The sequence below is a fragment of the Balearica regulorum genome, chromosome 1 (genome assembly GCF_011004875.1).
Source record: "Balearica regulorum gibbericeps isolate bBalReg1 chromosome 1, bBalReg1.pri, whole genome shotgun sequence".
In the NCBI taxonomy this organism is placed as follows: Eukaryota; Metazoa; Chordata; class Aves; order Gruiformes; family Gruidae; genus Balearica; species Balearica regulorum.
This window is the reverse complement of record NC_046184.1, coordinates 82,954,187-82,971,787: the sequence shown is the minus strand read 5'-3', so window position 1 is coordinate 82,971,787 and position 17,601 is coordinate 82,954,187.

Sequence of the window (17,601 nt, the reverse complement as noted above, 5' to 3'; positions counted from 1 at the left end):
TTTTAATATCTGATTATTAGCTGTTCAAAGGTAAATTCTGTAATTCCATGCTGTGCATTCAACAGGAGCAACATGATAAAAATTATCTTGTCTTTCCTCTGGTTTCTGATTAAAGACTAGAAAAGGATTTGGATACCACAGAAACTGCTGCGCCTTGCCCATGTATTTTCAAGGAGTTATTTTTAATTGTACAGGCAATTTTCAACTCTACCTACCTATGTAGTGGCAGCTTTATCATTAACAGTCACCTTAAACAATATAATTACTGAGCAGGTGAAATATATCCTGAAATAAAACTATGCTTGCCTTTAGAGGGCGATTTTATGCAGGCACAACAGTTACAGTATTAACTAATTAATTCTGTGTGATTGCTTAACATATTTTAATTATTTACTCATTTTTTATGCAAAGTTTATTCTTTCTCATTCCTTAGCTTTAACTTCCTCAGAGCAGTAATTAGAAACCTCAATGCCCAGTGCAAGGAATGCACAACTCCACTCACAGATTTATTAGGCAAGATGGGAAGTGACTCAAAAAAGAGCTATAAGAATGATCATGTACTCGGGACTCATGTTTTAGGCTGGAAGACTGCATAAATTCATCATAGTTAGCCCAAAGACACTCCCGGGTTTGACATGGATGTAAGCTAGAGACATCTAGAGAAATTCAGGGAGATTTAGGATGGTCGAGGTGGTAGTAGTACATTCAGGCTAACAACAAAATGAGCTTTTCAACTGCAAGTTTAATTAATCTCTTAATATTTCATTTAGGGCTGTGTCTTTAAAGTTAGGTGAGGTTAAAGCCTAAAAAGTACATTCTACCACAAATTGCAGTCACAGAGTTGAAGGAGGAGTTTTGGTGTTACACATACAAAAAAAAAAAAAAAATCAGATACCTAATCCCCATGATGTGTTCTGGCCTTAAAATTATTTGATCTGTGAATTTATATAGAACCTATAACCTGTGGTAACACAGGCACATGCAGAATTAGGGTGAGATCTTAAAGTGTTTCCTGCAGCAAAGGAGTTGAAACCGATGTGAAATTTCTGCTGGAGTGGAAAGTCTAGGATTGTGATTTTTCTTGCTATATGCGAGACAGGGAAATTTTTGTTTTGCTGAACTCTCCTGGTGCACAACCTTATCTCACAGGGGTGCCACGTACTTTGCAGTGTATGCTGCCGACTCCATCCTCTCCTTGGTGAGCTGGGCGATAAGGCTGCTGTTCCTTTACAGGGAGCGGGAACACATAACAGGTGCCTCCCACACGCCGGGAAATCAATTGAAAGGGAGAGCACTTGACATTTTTTACAGGATCGGGCCCCTGGTATGCAGAACTGTGCATAAACGCCATCGTTCCTTTTTGCTAAGCAATGTAGGGAAAAAAGTTGGCTTTTGGAGCAGATATTTGAAAGAGCAAGAACAATTCTGACAAATTACAGGTATGGATCACAGATATCTCTTTCATCATTAATAGTACAATAGGATCTAAAGGTGACAGAATCTTCTTTTCTTTTCTTCCCCCCCCCCCCCCCCGCTTATGAATCTCCTTGCTTTTCTGCTTAAAATTGACTTTGTTGTTATTAACGTCTTGCATTCTGTTGTGTGATTTCCCTGCTCTCTGGTATGTTTGCATCAGTGCTTAGTTCAAAGATGGCTTTGACATTAAATGCGCAATCTTTTTTCTTTCCAGACTGTTAGGAGAGACTAATAAAAGATCCTCTGTCCCCAAACCTTCAGCTGATCTCCAATTTTTGAAACATCTTGCTGTCACACACCTTCCATCAAAAGTAACGATCTGACTTTTCTCTGTGGTCTCTCAGTCTTGATCCAATATACATGCAGTTTTGCTCTTACCAAAACAAATGTGGAGCTTCAATTCCATTTTATTTTCTTTCTGTCTGCACTGAGGCAAAGATTTCACAGTTAATATACATGAGTAGCATCCCTAGGTCTATACAAACAGGGAAGGAGAGAGGAGGAAAGACCTCCAGAGCAAATTGCTGCTTTTATGGGGAGTTGGAAGGGATACTGCACACCTTGGTTGTCTCAACATTGCTGTGAGCTGCTAAATAATCGTGATATTTATTCTCAGAAGCAGCTGTATTTTGAAGGTAAGTGTAATGGTTCTGTTAATGTGCAGTGAGAGAATAATCCTGACACAGGTTCCCATGTTGAATAGTTTGCTGAAATGAATGAAGCATATGTTGTCTGGCAAATAGCAAGATATTTTATAGGGAGCTACATCAATATGAGATTTTGTTTTGGAAGCCATGTGAACGAATGTTTGAAGTGGCAACTTCTTATGGGGAGAAGTTGGACTTCCAAATTTGTACTGATTTATAGCGCACATCTGAGTTGTGAAAATAGGTGGATTTTTAAAAGGAAGAAAAGCTCTGTTTCCCTGCAGCACCTACTGCTTGTTTCCTCTTTAAAACCATAAAAAAAAATCCATAAAGAAATATTATTTTCACAACTATTCTGGCTTAAATAATCATTGATACAATATTTTGGACATCCCCTTTGCATTCCAGGGACTATGAAATACTCTCTAAATCTGTTGACTTTGGTCTTAACGTGGTCAAATAAACAAATGGAATGAAGCAAGTTTAATTGCCCGACAAGCAGACAAGCACATAAAAAAACAAAACAAGAGTAAACAAAAATAAAACAGTGTAAATAAATGCCCTCTACTGAAGTAAACAATTTTACTTCTTAATTTCCTCTTCCAAAACTACTGAATTAAAAGCTATTCCCACAGATAAATAGTGCAGATATTTTACTACTCTGCATCAATTACACCCACACCTGGGAAAATGAACTACTTTAAAAATATTAATAACCTAAAATATTACTTTGCATATGATGTTAATGACCACCTGAACGCAGTGCTATCACTTGCTGCTTTTTTCCTCTCCTTCTCTTTTGGGAATGCAGTGTTTTATTCCTGTAACGGAGTGTCTCAGCACCAGTGTGCTACAAATGAAGAAGTGGGCATTTTAAAATTAGTCATTAAATGAAAGCACTTCAAAAGTCTGTGACCCTTTTCTGAGCGGTAATTACAGCCAGGGTCTTCAGTCGCTTGCTAGGTGCCACATGGCTTTTGAAGACATGGTTTTCTTGAGAAGTAAGACACTGTGGGTGCTGTGAAACCCCTCTCACCCTTGAGCATCCCTTGCTGCCCCAGGTCCTCAGGCTCAGCACTGCTGCCCCTTGTTGAGGCTTTGCTGAGCATTTCCTGAGCAACAGGGAAGAAAGACCTCAGGGACTGGCCCTCTGCCTTTGTGCAATGGAGTGACCAACATCTTTGTTTCAGGCTCTAGCCCCAGCCATTTTGGATGTAAGCTCCTGGCACCTTCATGCAGGTGTTTTTTGGCTGACTGGGGTGTCTTGCTAGGCATGGTGAAAGTCATGTCTGTTTGAGTTACATCTGAAGTCTAAAGTCTGCTGTTTGGTCTGGGCAAAACTCCTGATGTGGGTAATAAGGTCGCTTGGGCAGGGACTGAGATAGGAAGGCAGCTGAAATGATAGCTGCCCTCCTGTTTAAGTGGAAAGAAATTCTCATTGCAAAATGCACTGTTGCTGCGCCTGGAGAGCTCCCAAAGCTCCTCCATCACTCCACAGGGGCAAAACACTGCTGCAGCAGCTGGGCGATAGTGAGTGATTTCTCAAGGGCCACCTCTCCTGTCAGGAGGAATCTCCTTCTCTCCTCTCTGCACCTCTGCTACCTCATCTTTACATCATTTCATTTTGCTTGCGACTAGGAAAACCTTTTGCCTGATGGCTATTTCCCCTGACTCTGAAGGTGGTGTTCACAGACATATGCATGACATGGTGCTCCCTAAAGGGTGGTGCTGCCCTTCAGCTGTCTTTCTGGATGTAAATATACACAAGTCTGAGGGAAACATTGCTCATAGAAGGAGTTAGGTTGGAAGCCATCTAGTCCAATCCACTGCTCACAGCAGGGTCACCTTGCAAGCTAGATTGGGTTGCTCCGGGCCTTGTCCAGCCAAAATATCTGAGGATGGAGATCCCACAGCCTGTCTGGGTAATCTGTCTCAGTGCTTCATCACTCTCAGGGAAGAAAAACCTTTCCCTTGTGCCTGGGCAGAGTTTGCCTGGCTGCAACATTTGTCGTCACCTTGAAGTTTCCCGAGTATTTGAAAAACAGCAAGAAGCAGTGACAGGTGCTTGCTGTCCACACATAGCTCAGGATGTACTGTGCAGGACCTGTAGATGTGGATTTTATTGGTAAATGGAACTAAACTGCCTTAGTAACTAAGACAATCACTGGCACATGTTCCGCACTGCTCTCCTTTACTGAAACGTGCAGACCTCCTCCCTTGGCTCCATTCTTGGTTGTGAGCTATGCTCTTTCTTCATCTCCGATATTGCAAATCTGTACCCCTAGAAAACCTGTTGTGCTGCTGTCTCATTTCTCTGTATGCTGAAACTGTCACCTGGGCTTTCACCTCATCTTGAGGTGGTAATAGCCTCTTTAAATAGGGGGTTAGTTCCTGGGGCAATGTTGCTAGCTCCTCATCCTGTTCTTCATCTCTCCCCTAGGTACTGGCTGCTGGCAGAGTCAGGGCACTGGGCTAGGAGACCTTTTGAGTGAATGGCTGTTCCTAATGTCCAGACATGAACTGTTTCTTTCTTGGATTTCAAGTTTTTATTTATAAGGCTCATTGGTAGCAATCACCATCCTCAGAACAGATGCTTCACAATGACCTGTGGGTTAGGAAAGCATCATTTTTATTTTACAAATGGGAAGCTGAGGCTCTGTGGTATAAAGCAACATCTTACAGGGGCTTCACAGCATATCTTGGAATAGCACTGCCTTTCCGATGTCAGAGCAGTACCTGAACAGAAACATCTCCCTCATCAGAGTGGACAGGATAGGTAGTATTTTTAAAGAATCTATGCACAGCGTAAGAACCCCAGTTTCATTTTATAGATGGTTTCCACCCTTATGTTCTAGGACTGTCATCCTTTGTGCCCTTATCTCACAAACATTGCACTAGGAAAGAAGGGAGTGGAGCTGGTTTCTCTGTCTGAATAGATGGACTATTAGAGACTGTTGGCACCTGAATGGGCTCGTTATCTTCAGATAACAAAGGAATTGCTCCATCCTGGAGAAGTTCAGGCTACCCAGCCTCTCTGAAGCAGTCTGGGATTGAGGGACAAGCATTCCCTTAGAAGCAAGGCTGAGAAGCCATATGCAATGAAAGCTTGAGAAGGTAAAAGAGTAAGAGAGGAACAGATTTCTGCAGAAGAGAGTCCTTTACAATGAGACAGTACCTGTGAATGGGAGCCACAGAAGGGCTTCAATTTCATGTGGCAACACCTTGTACAGGAGTGAAAGAAGGTCCTCCTGAGAGGACCTGGAAAGGGGCTGACAAAGGATGGTGAAGAACCAGACGCAGGGAAGTGCAGATGGGCTCTTCTGGTGCATTATTTAGGTATTTTCTTGCGCATCTCAAGTAGAGAGTGATTATTTTTACAAATGTTACACAGTCGATCTGCTATGTATTTTAATAGTTGTTTATCCCTGAGGTGGTAACTTATAAAGTAGAGGGCCTACAAGGGTGGGCTGCATGCAGAAATATGAGCTGAAACTCCTTGAGAGCTGGGAAGGCCAGGGTTAGTCTCTAGTTCTGGCTGTGGGGTCTCAGGGAGAAGTACTCAAGGGAGGACCTGTGTCCTGAGAACATGCTTAGAAATCTACTGTGCCTGGGATCTGTTTGGTTTAAGGAAGCATAAAAAGCACATGGGTCCAACATGCTGTGACCCAAATGCAGCCCTGTTATGAATGATCGGAATATTATGTGTAGGGATTTGAAAGGATTTAGCAGGTTTGGGGGATTGGGGGTTATTTTTTTGCTCATTTTGTCCTTTTTCCTGTGAAAGTCAAGGACAGATTGAAATCTGCTGACTCCAGTGCTTAGAAGATGGTTCAAAGGACCCAGCTCCTGGCTCGGAGTTTCCAAACCCTGCTGGGAATCAGAACATATGTCTAGAAGAGCATCAGATACCTCGAGAAAGTTAGAAGGAGAGGTAATTTTGCTTCTCTTCTGAACTGAATCACAATTATGTTTGCTGACAACTTTCTGATGCTTACTGTAACAGTAGCTTTTTTTTTTTTCTTTCTCACACTACAGAAACAGCATATTCTTGTCATGCAGCTGTTGCTTACTGTGTCTTCCTTCTGCTTTGGGTGGATTTTCCCATGTTCATATCCGTAGCTTTTGAGTCCTTCTGTTGCTGAACAGCTGTGGGCTGATACTAGATAGAGCTGAATTTTTTCTGTGTTCACACACAAGCAGGCTTGTGAACAAAAGATTTTTAAGAAAGCTGATAAATGAACAAGGTCTTTTGGACGGTGCAATGTTGCTAACATTGCGGACAATAAAAATCCTTGTACTTGTACTCACTTAAAGCGAAGGAAGACATAACTCAATCTGTTTTATCTGTGAGCCTCCAAGCTTTTCCCTACAGGCTTGAGAGAGGATGTTCTATAATGAACTCATCTTTCATGTGACAGAAAGGGAAATGCTATCTCACAGTCTAATGCTTACATTTCTATTTGCCATTTAACTTGAACGTTGCCTTCTATGAGGAGTCCTTGTTTTTAGTGGTCAGAGCTTAAGAGAGGATCAGGGCTTCCCGGGTAGTTCCAGCTCCCACACGTGCAAATCACATAGCTTTCCTCTCTCTACAGGGAAAGCAGATACAGTTATCTTGATGTACATCCATCTCAGGCTTGCTCTGAGGTTTGATTCAGTAAATTTTGCCAGCTGTTTGGTAGGCAGAGGAGAGTGGGCCCAGCCAGGCACACTGACTGCCATTGTCTCCCGAGCGGGATGGAAATGGGAGTGTACATGGGGAAGTATCATGTACACTTGTCCTGTTCTTCCATCTCTCTCACGTTTCCATACAGCTTTGGTTTTTGCTGGTGGACCCTGGGGATATTGGCTTTGTTTGTTTTTTTTTCCTGCTTCCTTGACTTTTTTTTTCCATTCTTGAAGTTATTCTTCCATGTGTATGAAAAAACCCAGCAGCAACTGACCCATTTAGCTGGCACCATCCACTGTCCACTCTTGCACAAGTGGGCACAAGGACAGAGACAGATCCTGGTGCCATGGGAGGGGTCACCACGGGGAGTTCTCTGGCTCACCCCAAGCAAAGTGCAGGAGGCATTTTTTGAGGAGGAAAGGGGAAGGCCAGGGTGTACAATGATGGGTTTGGAGCAGAGCCCACCACCCTTTGCCCCCTCTGCTAAAGGGCTTTGCCAGCACGGACATTTGTGTGTGCTGGGGAGAGCAGTGTGGGCTCAGGACAGGGGGAGGGATATGCAGACAGATGGACAAGGGAGGGTAGAAGGGTTATGTCCAGCTCTGCTCAGTCTCCCTGAGACAGCCCTGTGTCACAGCTGCTTGGGACACTGCCAGTGGTGGGCTCTGGCGTGAGCATAGTGGGAGGCAGGGAGAAGCACCAAATCCAGGCCTGATACTGGAACAGAAAAAGAAAGCCATAAAATAAAGCTGGACATAGCTGGAGACAAGATACAGGGCTAATCAGGTCCTTGGTCTGAACTGGCTCAGCTGTGTCCCATTGTTTTGCTGCCTTGCTTCCTCTGTCTCTTGTCTTACGCACGGTATTGCAGGGTTGCTGAGGAAAAGGTCATGCCATGGTTTTGTGTTTGTGCAGAGTCAGACACCTGGGGACACATGTCCATGCACCAGCAAGGAGACCTAGGTTCAGCTCCACCTTCTTTTAGGGCAGCCAGGTTGTTTTAGATCTGTGGTCCACTTCCCCAGGAACAGGAGAGCTGCGAGGAGAAATATGTGAAGGCTTCTATGGCATTCACCTGTTACACAGTGCTTACAGCAGATAGGAGGGCAGAGTGAAAATATTACATTATTTTGACAGTTTAAAAGACAGTGAAACCAGCCTCAGGCACATGTCAGCCTCCTGAGGCACATTGGTGTAGATCTCTGTGCATTACAGCCTTGTGGAGGAGAGTCAGACCTAAGAGACATTTATCTTACGGTCAACTGAAAAAATGCAATACCGTGGCTGAATTAGCTCTCACATAGACTGTCACAGAGCCAGAGTGCCAGCTTTGGCTCTGGAAAAGTTATTCGCTGTTTTCATCCTATTGGTGAGATGAAGGTATGTAACTGAATGGGATGAGGAGCGTAAAGGAGTAGGCAGAGTATGGGACACAGCTTAGTCCACTGTGGGCATTTCCAACAAATGTGCACTTTCTCCTCTACTGGTCTTTACATAGGGAAAGTGCTCCTTATAAAACAGCAGATCCTCTTCACCATTCCACAAACCTTTTTCCATGCTGCTCTTCTCTTCCTCAACCCCTACAGAAACTTGGCAGTGGCAATGCATCTGGTATCCTGTGACTGCGGCTCAGCATGCTAAAGGGTACCATCCAATTTCTTCTCTGGGCTCCCTGCCCTTCAGTTCAGACCCACCTGCTGCCTCTCATTGTACTTCTGCATGTGTGGCCGGTACTATAATGGGAGTCTGGGTTGTGGTTACCAACCCCACTTGGGACAGTGCTCCCCAGCCAGTGTAGATGAAGTGTCATCCTAACAGCAGGGTCTCACGCTGGGGAGATGTTGCTGCTAGCCCTACCCTAGTGCAGATACTCCCCATCTGACGCTGAGAGCCTAGGAAGAGGTTCCTCTGAATCCTTTTATTCTCTACTCCTGCTAATCGTAGCTTAATGCTGTGGTGAAAGCATGGACGTGACAATGCAAGTGAGGGGAGAAAACTGTGTGAGACCTCAGGCACAGAAGGAACAGGGCTAGAGAAGAAAAGGCGGAGGAGCAAGAGGAAGCTTTTTCGGGGGAAGAGGGAGAGAGTTAAAAGTGTCAGTTGTGTGAAAAGTGGAGACCTGCAGTGAAAAGCACAGCTTAAACTCTACATAGGGTCCTGTGCCAGCAGGAGCTAAGCTACAACAGTGGGCACTGATAGAAAATGACAGCTGCATTTTAATTCAAGGAAGGATTCAGGGCCATCTTCCATCACGTTTTGACAGGCTGCAGCATGGTACTGCCCCAGAGATACTGCATCATCTTAGTTGGCGTGAGGGAGAATTAAGAAATCTGGCAGTAATCTGAGCAAACCGAGGAGCTGAGGTGAAGGAACACAGTATCTGCGACAACCCAAATGTTATAAAATGCTTTTCGCTAAAGATTTAAACAAAACAAAATAAAATGTGTTGGGGGGATTGCTTACACGGTAATGTGACTTAATATTTTGCACCAAGGAATTATTACAGTCTATAAAACCTTCTTAATGGTGACAGTACTTTGTAAAGCAGCAATAAATAGAAATTTTTGCTCTAAAAAGTAGCACAGGATTAGAAGGAATCACCCTCATCACCAAGGCAAGTTCTCTGCAAATCACAGGCCACTGAACAAGGCTGCTGAGCTCAAAGGGGTTCATCACCCATTTATTCCCAGCGACCTTACCACAGCTTAGAAGATTTTTCAGCACTCCATAAGAAAATCCTGCTGGAAAAACCCAAAGCAAAGCCACGGGAAGACTGTATCATGGAAGAGTGGGACAGATCAAGGACTTTGCTGGAATGGTCAGCTTCTGTACTAACAGGGAGTTTTACTTCCCTGTTAATGCTAAAAATTGGTTCTTCATCAAACAGCTTCCAAAGGCTGTCAGTCAGCAGGCTGCTTATGTTCAGAGGATGTCAGCATGACCACTGGCCAGGGATGCTAGAGGTTACAGTGTTCTGAGGAGCCCTCCATGGTCACCAGCATCTTCCTTCAAACTGTGGTTGACTTAGGGAAAGGCAAACCCCATGGTTTTTGTGGAAGCATGGTATTTATCAGCTGGTGCAAACGAAGAGCAATTGAATCTTCTTTTCAGCTCCCATGGAGATGATACTAAGACCTATGGACTCCAATCACAGGCATAATTCTCTCCCTCTGGGAGTTTTCCCATTTAGTTATAATCTCCTTTTTGTAAATTTCTAGAACTTCATCTTCACTGAGGAAAAGTAAAGGAAAGAGTATTGGAAGTGCAGATTGAATTTAGCCTTGCTAAGTGCATGCTATTGCACAAGAGAAGGTGTGTGCCTGATGTGTCCCTTGAAGTCTCTGGGACCCTAAGTGACTTCTGTTGGTAGGCACCATCCTGCTTAGTTTTAACCGTTTCTGAGGTGTTCCATTGCGTAACATTTTTGATACAAGATTTTTCCTCATGAGCCACAGCAGTGACTTCCCAAGTACAGATCGCAACCTTAAGTGGGGTACGGATGAAGTTGTGAGCCTGACAGCAGCTGGTTTTCTCCTGCCAGTATTCGAGGTGATGGCAGAGACCTCTCTGCAAGGAGGGCAGGAGCTAGGGGGAGGTTGGGAGGCACCGTCGGGCTGTCGGGGGCTTTGCCAGGGAGCTCTCTGATCCCACCTGTTGGTGGTTAAGGGGAGGGATAGTCCGTGACAGAGCTTTATTTGCATAAGCTTTCTACCCAGAAGTCCTCTGGTGACAGTTTGAGATATTATCAAGTCAAAATCACCTGGGTGTGGAGGAAAGAGGGTTTCTCAGAAGTTGTCAGAGATTTTCCTGTGTGTTTTCTCTTCTGAATGATGGAGGTTACTTTGGGTGGTGGTGCAGTCTCAGCTGGATTTTGGGGCAGAGCTATGGTGGGGACTCCAGGATGGCAGGTGATGGGATGAAGCCTTCTGATAAGGAGGTGAAATAGTAATGCACGAGCTTAAAAACAGTGGTACATTTCATTCCTTTTGAGATTGAACGCTGAAGCCTGACTTTCCAGTTGTTTGGGTTTGTGGGGTTTTTTTTTTTTCCTCCTGTGAAGGTGAAAATTCTTCCATAATCTATGGCTCCAGAACTTGGGGCCATAAGAAAAAGAAAAGCCACAGGAGCTAATAAAACAATCTAGATATTGTGACTGTGAGGAAGAAGATCTATGCTGTTTTCTGGTTTATTTTGTTGTTTGGTCTTGTTTTGATTTTTCCCCCACAAAAGAGTTGACTTAACAGAATTGTTCTGAAAAAAGTGACAAAGTCTATAGAGTTTTCAGGGCCAAGCAGAGCTGGTGGTGAAGTTTCTAATGAGATGGGAAGGGAAAGGCCATTTGCCAGTTCTAGGGACTGGGGAGCAGTAGGAATAGTGTGCCTGGGTAGCATTTAAATTGCTGGTGAGAATAAAAAATTTGAATTTCTTGTACAAGGCATGCAGAGAATCAGTAATATAATTTCAGTATTTGTTAGGACAAAGATAAAAAGGTACTAGGTGAGTGCAAGGGAAGAAGGACAGATCAAACAGTTTTCATTAGAATATGGCAATCTCGTACCCAGGAGAAAATCCAGTTTAACCTTTTTTTAAGAAAATATTCTCATTTTACACTTTTAAACAACCCTTTCAATGAGACTTTGTATTGAGTTTGTGTGATCTCTCTGTCAATGAAAACCTGAGCACAAACCAAAATCCTTGGGACTGTTCTGAAGCAATTTACCATTGCTGATGAAATTTTTTGTCTGTGGAGAAGTGTGGAGGCTCCCCAGGAAGCCCATAGCCTAAGTGCATATCGAGCAGTTGAAAGATGCATCATGGGGAAAAAACGGGAAAGGGCTCAACCTGGAAGGTGCTGAGCAGTCTGGTGTCAATTCAGCAAAGATTTTTGCAGGCTTAGTTTCATTCTCAGTGACTCAATAACTATTTACATGCCTGAAGTTAAGCACCTACTTAGGGGTTTTGCAGCATTGGAGCCTGAACACTGGGCAGCCCTGGGATCAGGTCCATTTTTAACTCACCTCTTTCAGACTGTTATCCTCCTCAGTATCACTGTCCTAATCCAAATCCCCACCTGATTCTTCTCCCACTCCCTCCTTTTCCAGGCTCCAGAAGAAATTTCTTAATACCTCTGCCTTTTTTTTTTTTTTTTAATACCTTGCTTGTGTTTACATTTCTTCCCAATTTATTATCACCTGCAACTTTCATTCATGCACAGATCATTCATTCATCCTTGATCACATGATGAATGCAGTTTAATAACACCAGTACTAACACTGATCACTTCCAGTTCTTCCAGTTTGATTCATTGCTGTTTATCATTACCCTTTGTTTCTGGTCTTCTAGCCAGTTTGCAGCCCACATGTTAATCCTTTTTTTCCATGCCAATTTGGACTAATTTCTCTGCTGATGGTTTCATGGAACGCGGGATCAAATATTTAACTAAAATCCAAGCACATTGTATCTCTTGTATTCCCTTCACCCACTAATTGTGTAACCCGTCCAAAAATTAATCACATTTATCTAGCAAAAGCCAGTCTTCCCAACATCTCGCTGCCTATTTCTCACGATTCTCTTACCCTGGAGATGTCTAATAACGTAACACCCCCTCCTGCCCCAGTTGTCTCCATACTGTATTTTGGATTGAAGCTGGACTTACGGGATGAGGGAGTCTACGACCACCCTGCATTGCACTGGGCTGTAAGTCCTGGGAAGGAGTGCCGCTGGGAAGGGTGTGTGACTGGATGCACCACCAGATGAAACACTTCCCTGCCAAATAAGCACTGACTGGAAGTGCTTTCACACAGTGTCATCCTCGGTCTATGTCCCAAAGAGCACTTTCAAAAGAGCAGGCATCAACTCTTAAGCAGTCAAAAGGAAGGCAAGAAAAATTGCTCATCGCTTTGGACATTTGGGTCTCTCAATCATGATCCAAAATGACCCAGCTGACAGTGGTGGGTAGGCTAACAGCATGTTATTTTAATTCTTACACCTAAAAAATACCTTGAAAAAGCCCTTGATGTCTCGGCTAGGACTGGAAATGGCTATGTTGGAGTGACCAGGCTCTGAAAGACCCTTTATTTTAAAGGGGTTCTTAGGAAAAGATCCACTGCAATGGGAGGAAGGACATTCTTGTGAGACGATGATGGGGATATAAATGTTTGAATCAAAAGAGTCCGCTGTAACTGTAAAATGTACAGTGTGACAAGTGTTGAGGAAGAGGAAAGACTATATGAAAGGAGAGAATAAATGTTAACAAGTATCTGCCACAACAAAATACAATCCAAGGCAGTAAAATGAGAGTTTGAAAATATTTTTTTTAAAGCTAAATTTTTGGTGCTTTGCAAATCATTGTCATGGGTGTGATATAAAACCATCTGGTAGGGATAACAATGGAAAGCAAAACTAGATCATCATACATCTGGCATTTTGTACTATCAACACTCTCCATGTGTGTTGGTGCTCCAAAAATGCTATTTGCATTGCATAGTTGGTAGCAATTCAGTGACCACAAAATATTTCTTTATTCCAAGAAAAAAACCCCAAAAAATCTTACTGAGATTTTCAAAATTATCTGAATCTTCCCAACAGGCTTCCCAACAGTACTTTGTTTCAGGTGAATCTGATGTTGAAATGGCCCCAGATGTTCTGAGTGGCCGAGGGTCCGCATTAAGCTGTGGTGCATTGCTTCCTGGAAAGTGGAGTTACAGTCCCAGGGCTGGGCTCTTTGATCAAACCATGTGTATCCCCCCCCGCCCCCATGATGTGGTGCAGTCTCCCCTTTAAGCACACAACCCCAGGTGGCAAGAGAACGTGGATGAGGTGGCCTGTAGCAATGAGGAAGGTCGTGAGCTCCTTCACTATTCCTTTCCTCGAGGCAGTGCCCTGGCACCACTGCAAAGCGCTGCTGAATCTGGAGCTAGCTCAAAATAAAACATGTAGGATGTGTTCAACAGACATATCAAACAAATCAAATCAAAACATATCAGTCAAAGGATACTGAATTGTTTTGATAGTGACAAAATTAAGAGTTTTGAAATTTCTATATAATACTTTTACAGCTACATTTGATGACTATCTCCTGAGGCAGGAGGAAAATAATCATCACGGTATTTTCCTGGTGTTGGAAATTCCTGGTTCTGCTCAATTCATGTTCTAAATTATTTAATATTCCAGCACACAGATGTTTGTATCTTTGCATACTTGCTCTATCCTAATACCAAACCTTAGTTCCTTTTCTCTCTGAAGTCACGTACTTGCAAAGAGATCTCGAAACCTCAGAAGAAAGTTGAAATATTTATTCGAAGTGTAGGGAGGGTTGTTTAATACTTTAAACTGTGGGTTACATCTCAAAGTCCTGACTTAGTTTTATTTAGGTTTTTATCAGGTAAGGTTACATTTGATTACATTGGTGCCTGCGTAAATACAACGTTATGGCCACCCTGCTGAAGACTCAGCCTCTGGGAAAGGAGTTAGAGCCCAAGGCAGTGCTTTTGTCCTGCCTTTCTGCAGGTGGACTAGCGTGCCAGTCAGTGCTTAGCTGGTAAATGGCAGCAAAACGTGATTTTATCCTACTTGAGAACGTGGCTGATGATTGTTTTTGGGGTTTCTTTTTTTTTTTTTTTTGTTTACCAGCTCTTTCTAAAAAAAGCATCTGGGCCTATACACTGTTTCACTACTCAGTAAGGACCGATACAAAATGCTTACCTTGTAGCTTAAGTTTGCCCTACACGTAGGGTTGCGCCCATGGATCTTCAGTCAGATAATAAGTACGTGACCTTTTCCATGAAAAGTCATTGTAGCAGGACTATAAATAGAGCTATACTTCTCCCTCTTGTTTTAGGGATGTGTATTTTATAATTTTAAAAAACCATGGATACTCACAGGTCTCTGCAGAAAAAAAATTTGTAAAATTTAAAGTAGGCTTCCTCTATATTTTTGCTGGCTTTTAGTAAATTGAGGTGTCTATGCAGTACAATCAGATTAGGTACAGACCTAATGTACCTAAAACGTTTCCTGCATGACCTCAGTCTACCTGGCTTAATCCATTTCAAACAGTCTTTCGGAGAGTCTCCGGTGTCCTTGTCTTCCCGAGGCTGCCTGGTTGTTTCTCCAACAGTGAACGTGAATAGGCTGGGCTTAGACTTTGTGCTTGCTCTCTGCCCGTGGAGGAGCTTTGTGTACTGAAGAAGACCCAAAGCTGTGGTGCCAATAATTGATCAGCCAGAGCTTGCAGTAATTTCAAAGGAAGCAAGACCACCGTTAATCTGAAAATATAGGATGCTGCTTGTCATTACGCTCTACCTCCAGACACCTGGGGTGCCGGTGGGCTAATTCCAAGGAGGTAGTATAGGCTAACGTAGGTTAGACAGTGATCTGTGTCTGTGAATGAGGTCCACCACTCCTCTGGGAAATCCACGTCTGGGAAAAAAAGTAAAAATCACTATCCTTACTATGAAAAGGCTAGGCTAGTGTACCTAAGGGCGCGGTATGCTTTGAGGTCATCAAACAGATAGCTGCCACTTAACAGTCCTGCCTCCCCCTGACATCACTCCCCTTGCCTCTCTTGTGCCTTTCCCCGGTCGGGCAGGGAGCCAGCGCCGGGGCTGGACCCAGCAGGAAGCTGTTCAGTTGTTGCAGCTGTGCTAGTTTGCCGCCAGTTTAGGTCGTGTGTTGTGTCGTGCCCCCTCCCAATCCCCCAAATTAGTTCAGTGGGAGGTCAGCTGAGCTCCAGAGCTTGTGGCACACAGATCTGGAGGAGGGCAGGAGGATTGCCTCAGCTCTGTGACAACTGGTCATCAAATTGGTTCAGGCATAACACGAAAAATACGATCCCTGCAAAATAATGCAGGACACCTAGATGGCTTCTCTGAATCTTGCAGGAACAAAACCCTTAATGATAGAAAAGAAAATATTTGTGTGAAATTGCAGCTCAGTTAAAAGGTGAGAGATCTCTTTAAGTTTGAGAAATAGGATGTAATCATATAATTAAAGGCTGGGACCCACCACACATAGCAAAAGGAGCAAATTATGTTGGCAATTCAGTCCTCACTCCAGAGTTTTGATAGGCTTCCTCATACAGAAATGCAAGTGTCTGCGTGGAATAACCAGCTGAGTTTAAAAGTGTGGTCTTCAAGACAGGAGAATTCATCCACTGTTGATCTTCCATTCAGAAAAGATGTATGTTGTGAGTAAAAGCCAAAGTTTGCAAGAAAATTGCCGTGGTTCAGCTCGTGCTTTCATCTGAAGAAGTACAACCATAAACATTGTCCTCTCCTCTCCCAACCTGTGCTTGCCCTCTGGGGAATCCTGAACTTATATTCTTAACTTTCACATTGACATAAATCTAGGACATCTTCACTGAAATGAAGGCCTATAAATCGCTAACCTGTAAAACAAGGTCAAATTTGGCCCTTGTTGCACACTTGGGGGTTTGGCATAGGTTCTGATCTCATTCACAATCATACACTGCTCTTGTTAATGAAGTGACATTGGAGAGTTGTAAGTTCTGTTAATAAATTGTGTTCCACAAATACAATATAGTTACTTTTAAATAAAAATAAAAGACTCAATGACATTATGTACTGATGCGGAAACCAATTCATTCTCAGCAGAAAGACTTATGCAAAAAAGAAAGTAAAACATTGCTTCACGGTGTTTGTAGGGTGTCAAGGACAATGTGCCTCCAATCTCATTTGAGACACTCCTGTTGTAGACAGTAATAATAGAAGGAAAGAGTACCAGGTTTTTTGTCATCTTGCCTAGTGCTTCTGCTTAACAACATATTTCTCTCAGAAACACATCTTGTATGCTTAAAGTCCTGGCTGTGCAACACGATTATTGCATGACCTTAGACAAATTCTTCATTTTCTCTGGGTACGACTCTTATTTATGCTCTTCTTACTTCAGAAGACTGCCCTGAAAGTAGAGACAACTCTTATTTACTGTGATGCTATCAGTGATGCAGAGTGGCCTTGGCCCAAATGGGAACTGGTTTCCCGCATATGAAATGGATTCACTGGTATTTTCTTCCACCTGCTTTTGCCTGCTGCACCCATTTAGGTGACAATGTGCTGGAGAAGGGGCAGTCTGGAACAGCGCGCGTGTTGTGTCTAGTGCTATGAGACTTATGCCTACGGCTGAGGTCTCTAAGCACCACTTTAATGCAAATAATAACAATGCTGTAATAGTGCAACAGCAGAGAAAAGCACAGATTTTCCAATCTGGAAGTTTCTGAGGTGCAGGATCCCTCGGCAGGCAGGTCCCAGTGCAGCTGAGGGCTTTCCCTGCCTCAGAGGTGGGGCGGTCCTGATGGCTTTCCTGAGGTGGGATAATGTAGCTTTTTTTTTTTTTTTAATTAAAAAAAAAAGAAAAAAAGTTGTCATTTAGTGTAGGTAATGCAAAACCCAGCGAGAAGGGAGCACAGACCAGGCCCCTGACTTTTGGGTCTGTTGTTTACAGCCATATACATGTTCTCTGCATTCCTCTTTCAAAGCGTAAGAGTGGATTAATTTTTTATCACACTGTCGTTCCTGAAGGCAACAAACTGCTACCAAAAAAGCATTAAAAATAAAAATAAATCCAAGCTTGTTCGATGTTTTATGCCCAGGGGCCAGGTTGAGCGCCACTGAAACTAGATCACAGCTGAGAGGAGAGATGTGGTCCTTTCCAGGTGCCGAGCGATAATGCGCACTCGCTGCCACATTTTGTGTGGTGGATAATCCAGGGGAGTTTCCATGGCTCTTTGTGTGCTGTATGTGTCATTGAAAACTCAACATTTGCCGTCCTGCCTCAGGTGTAGCACTTTTTGAT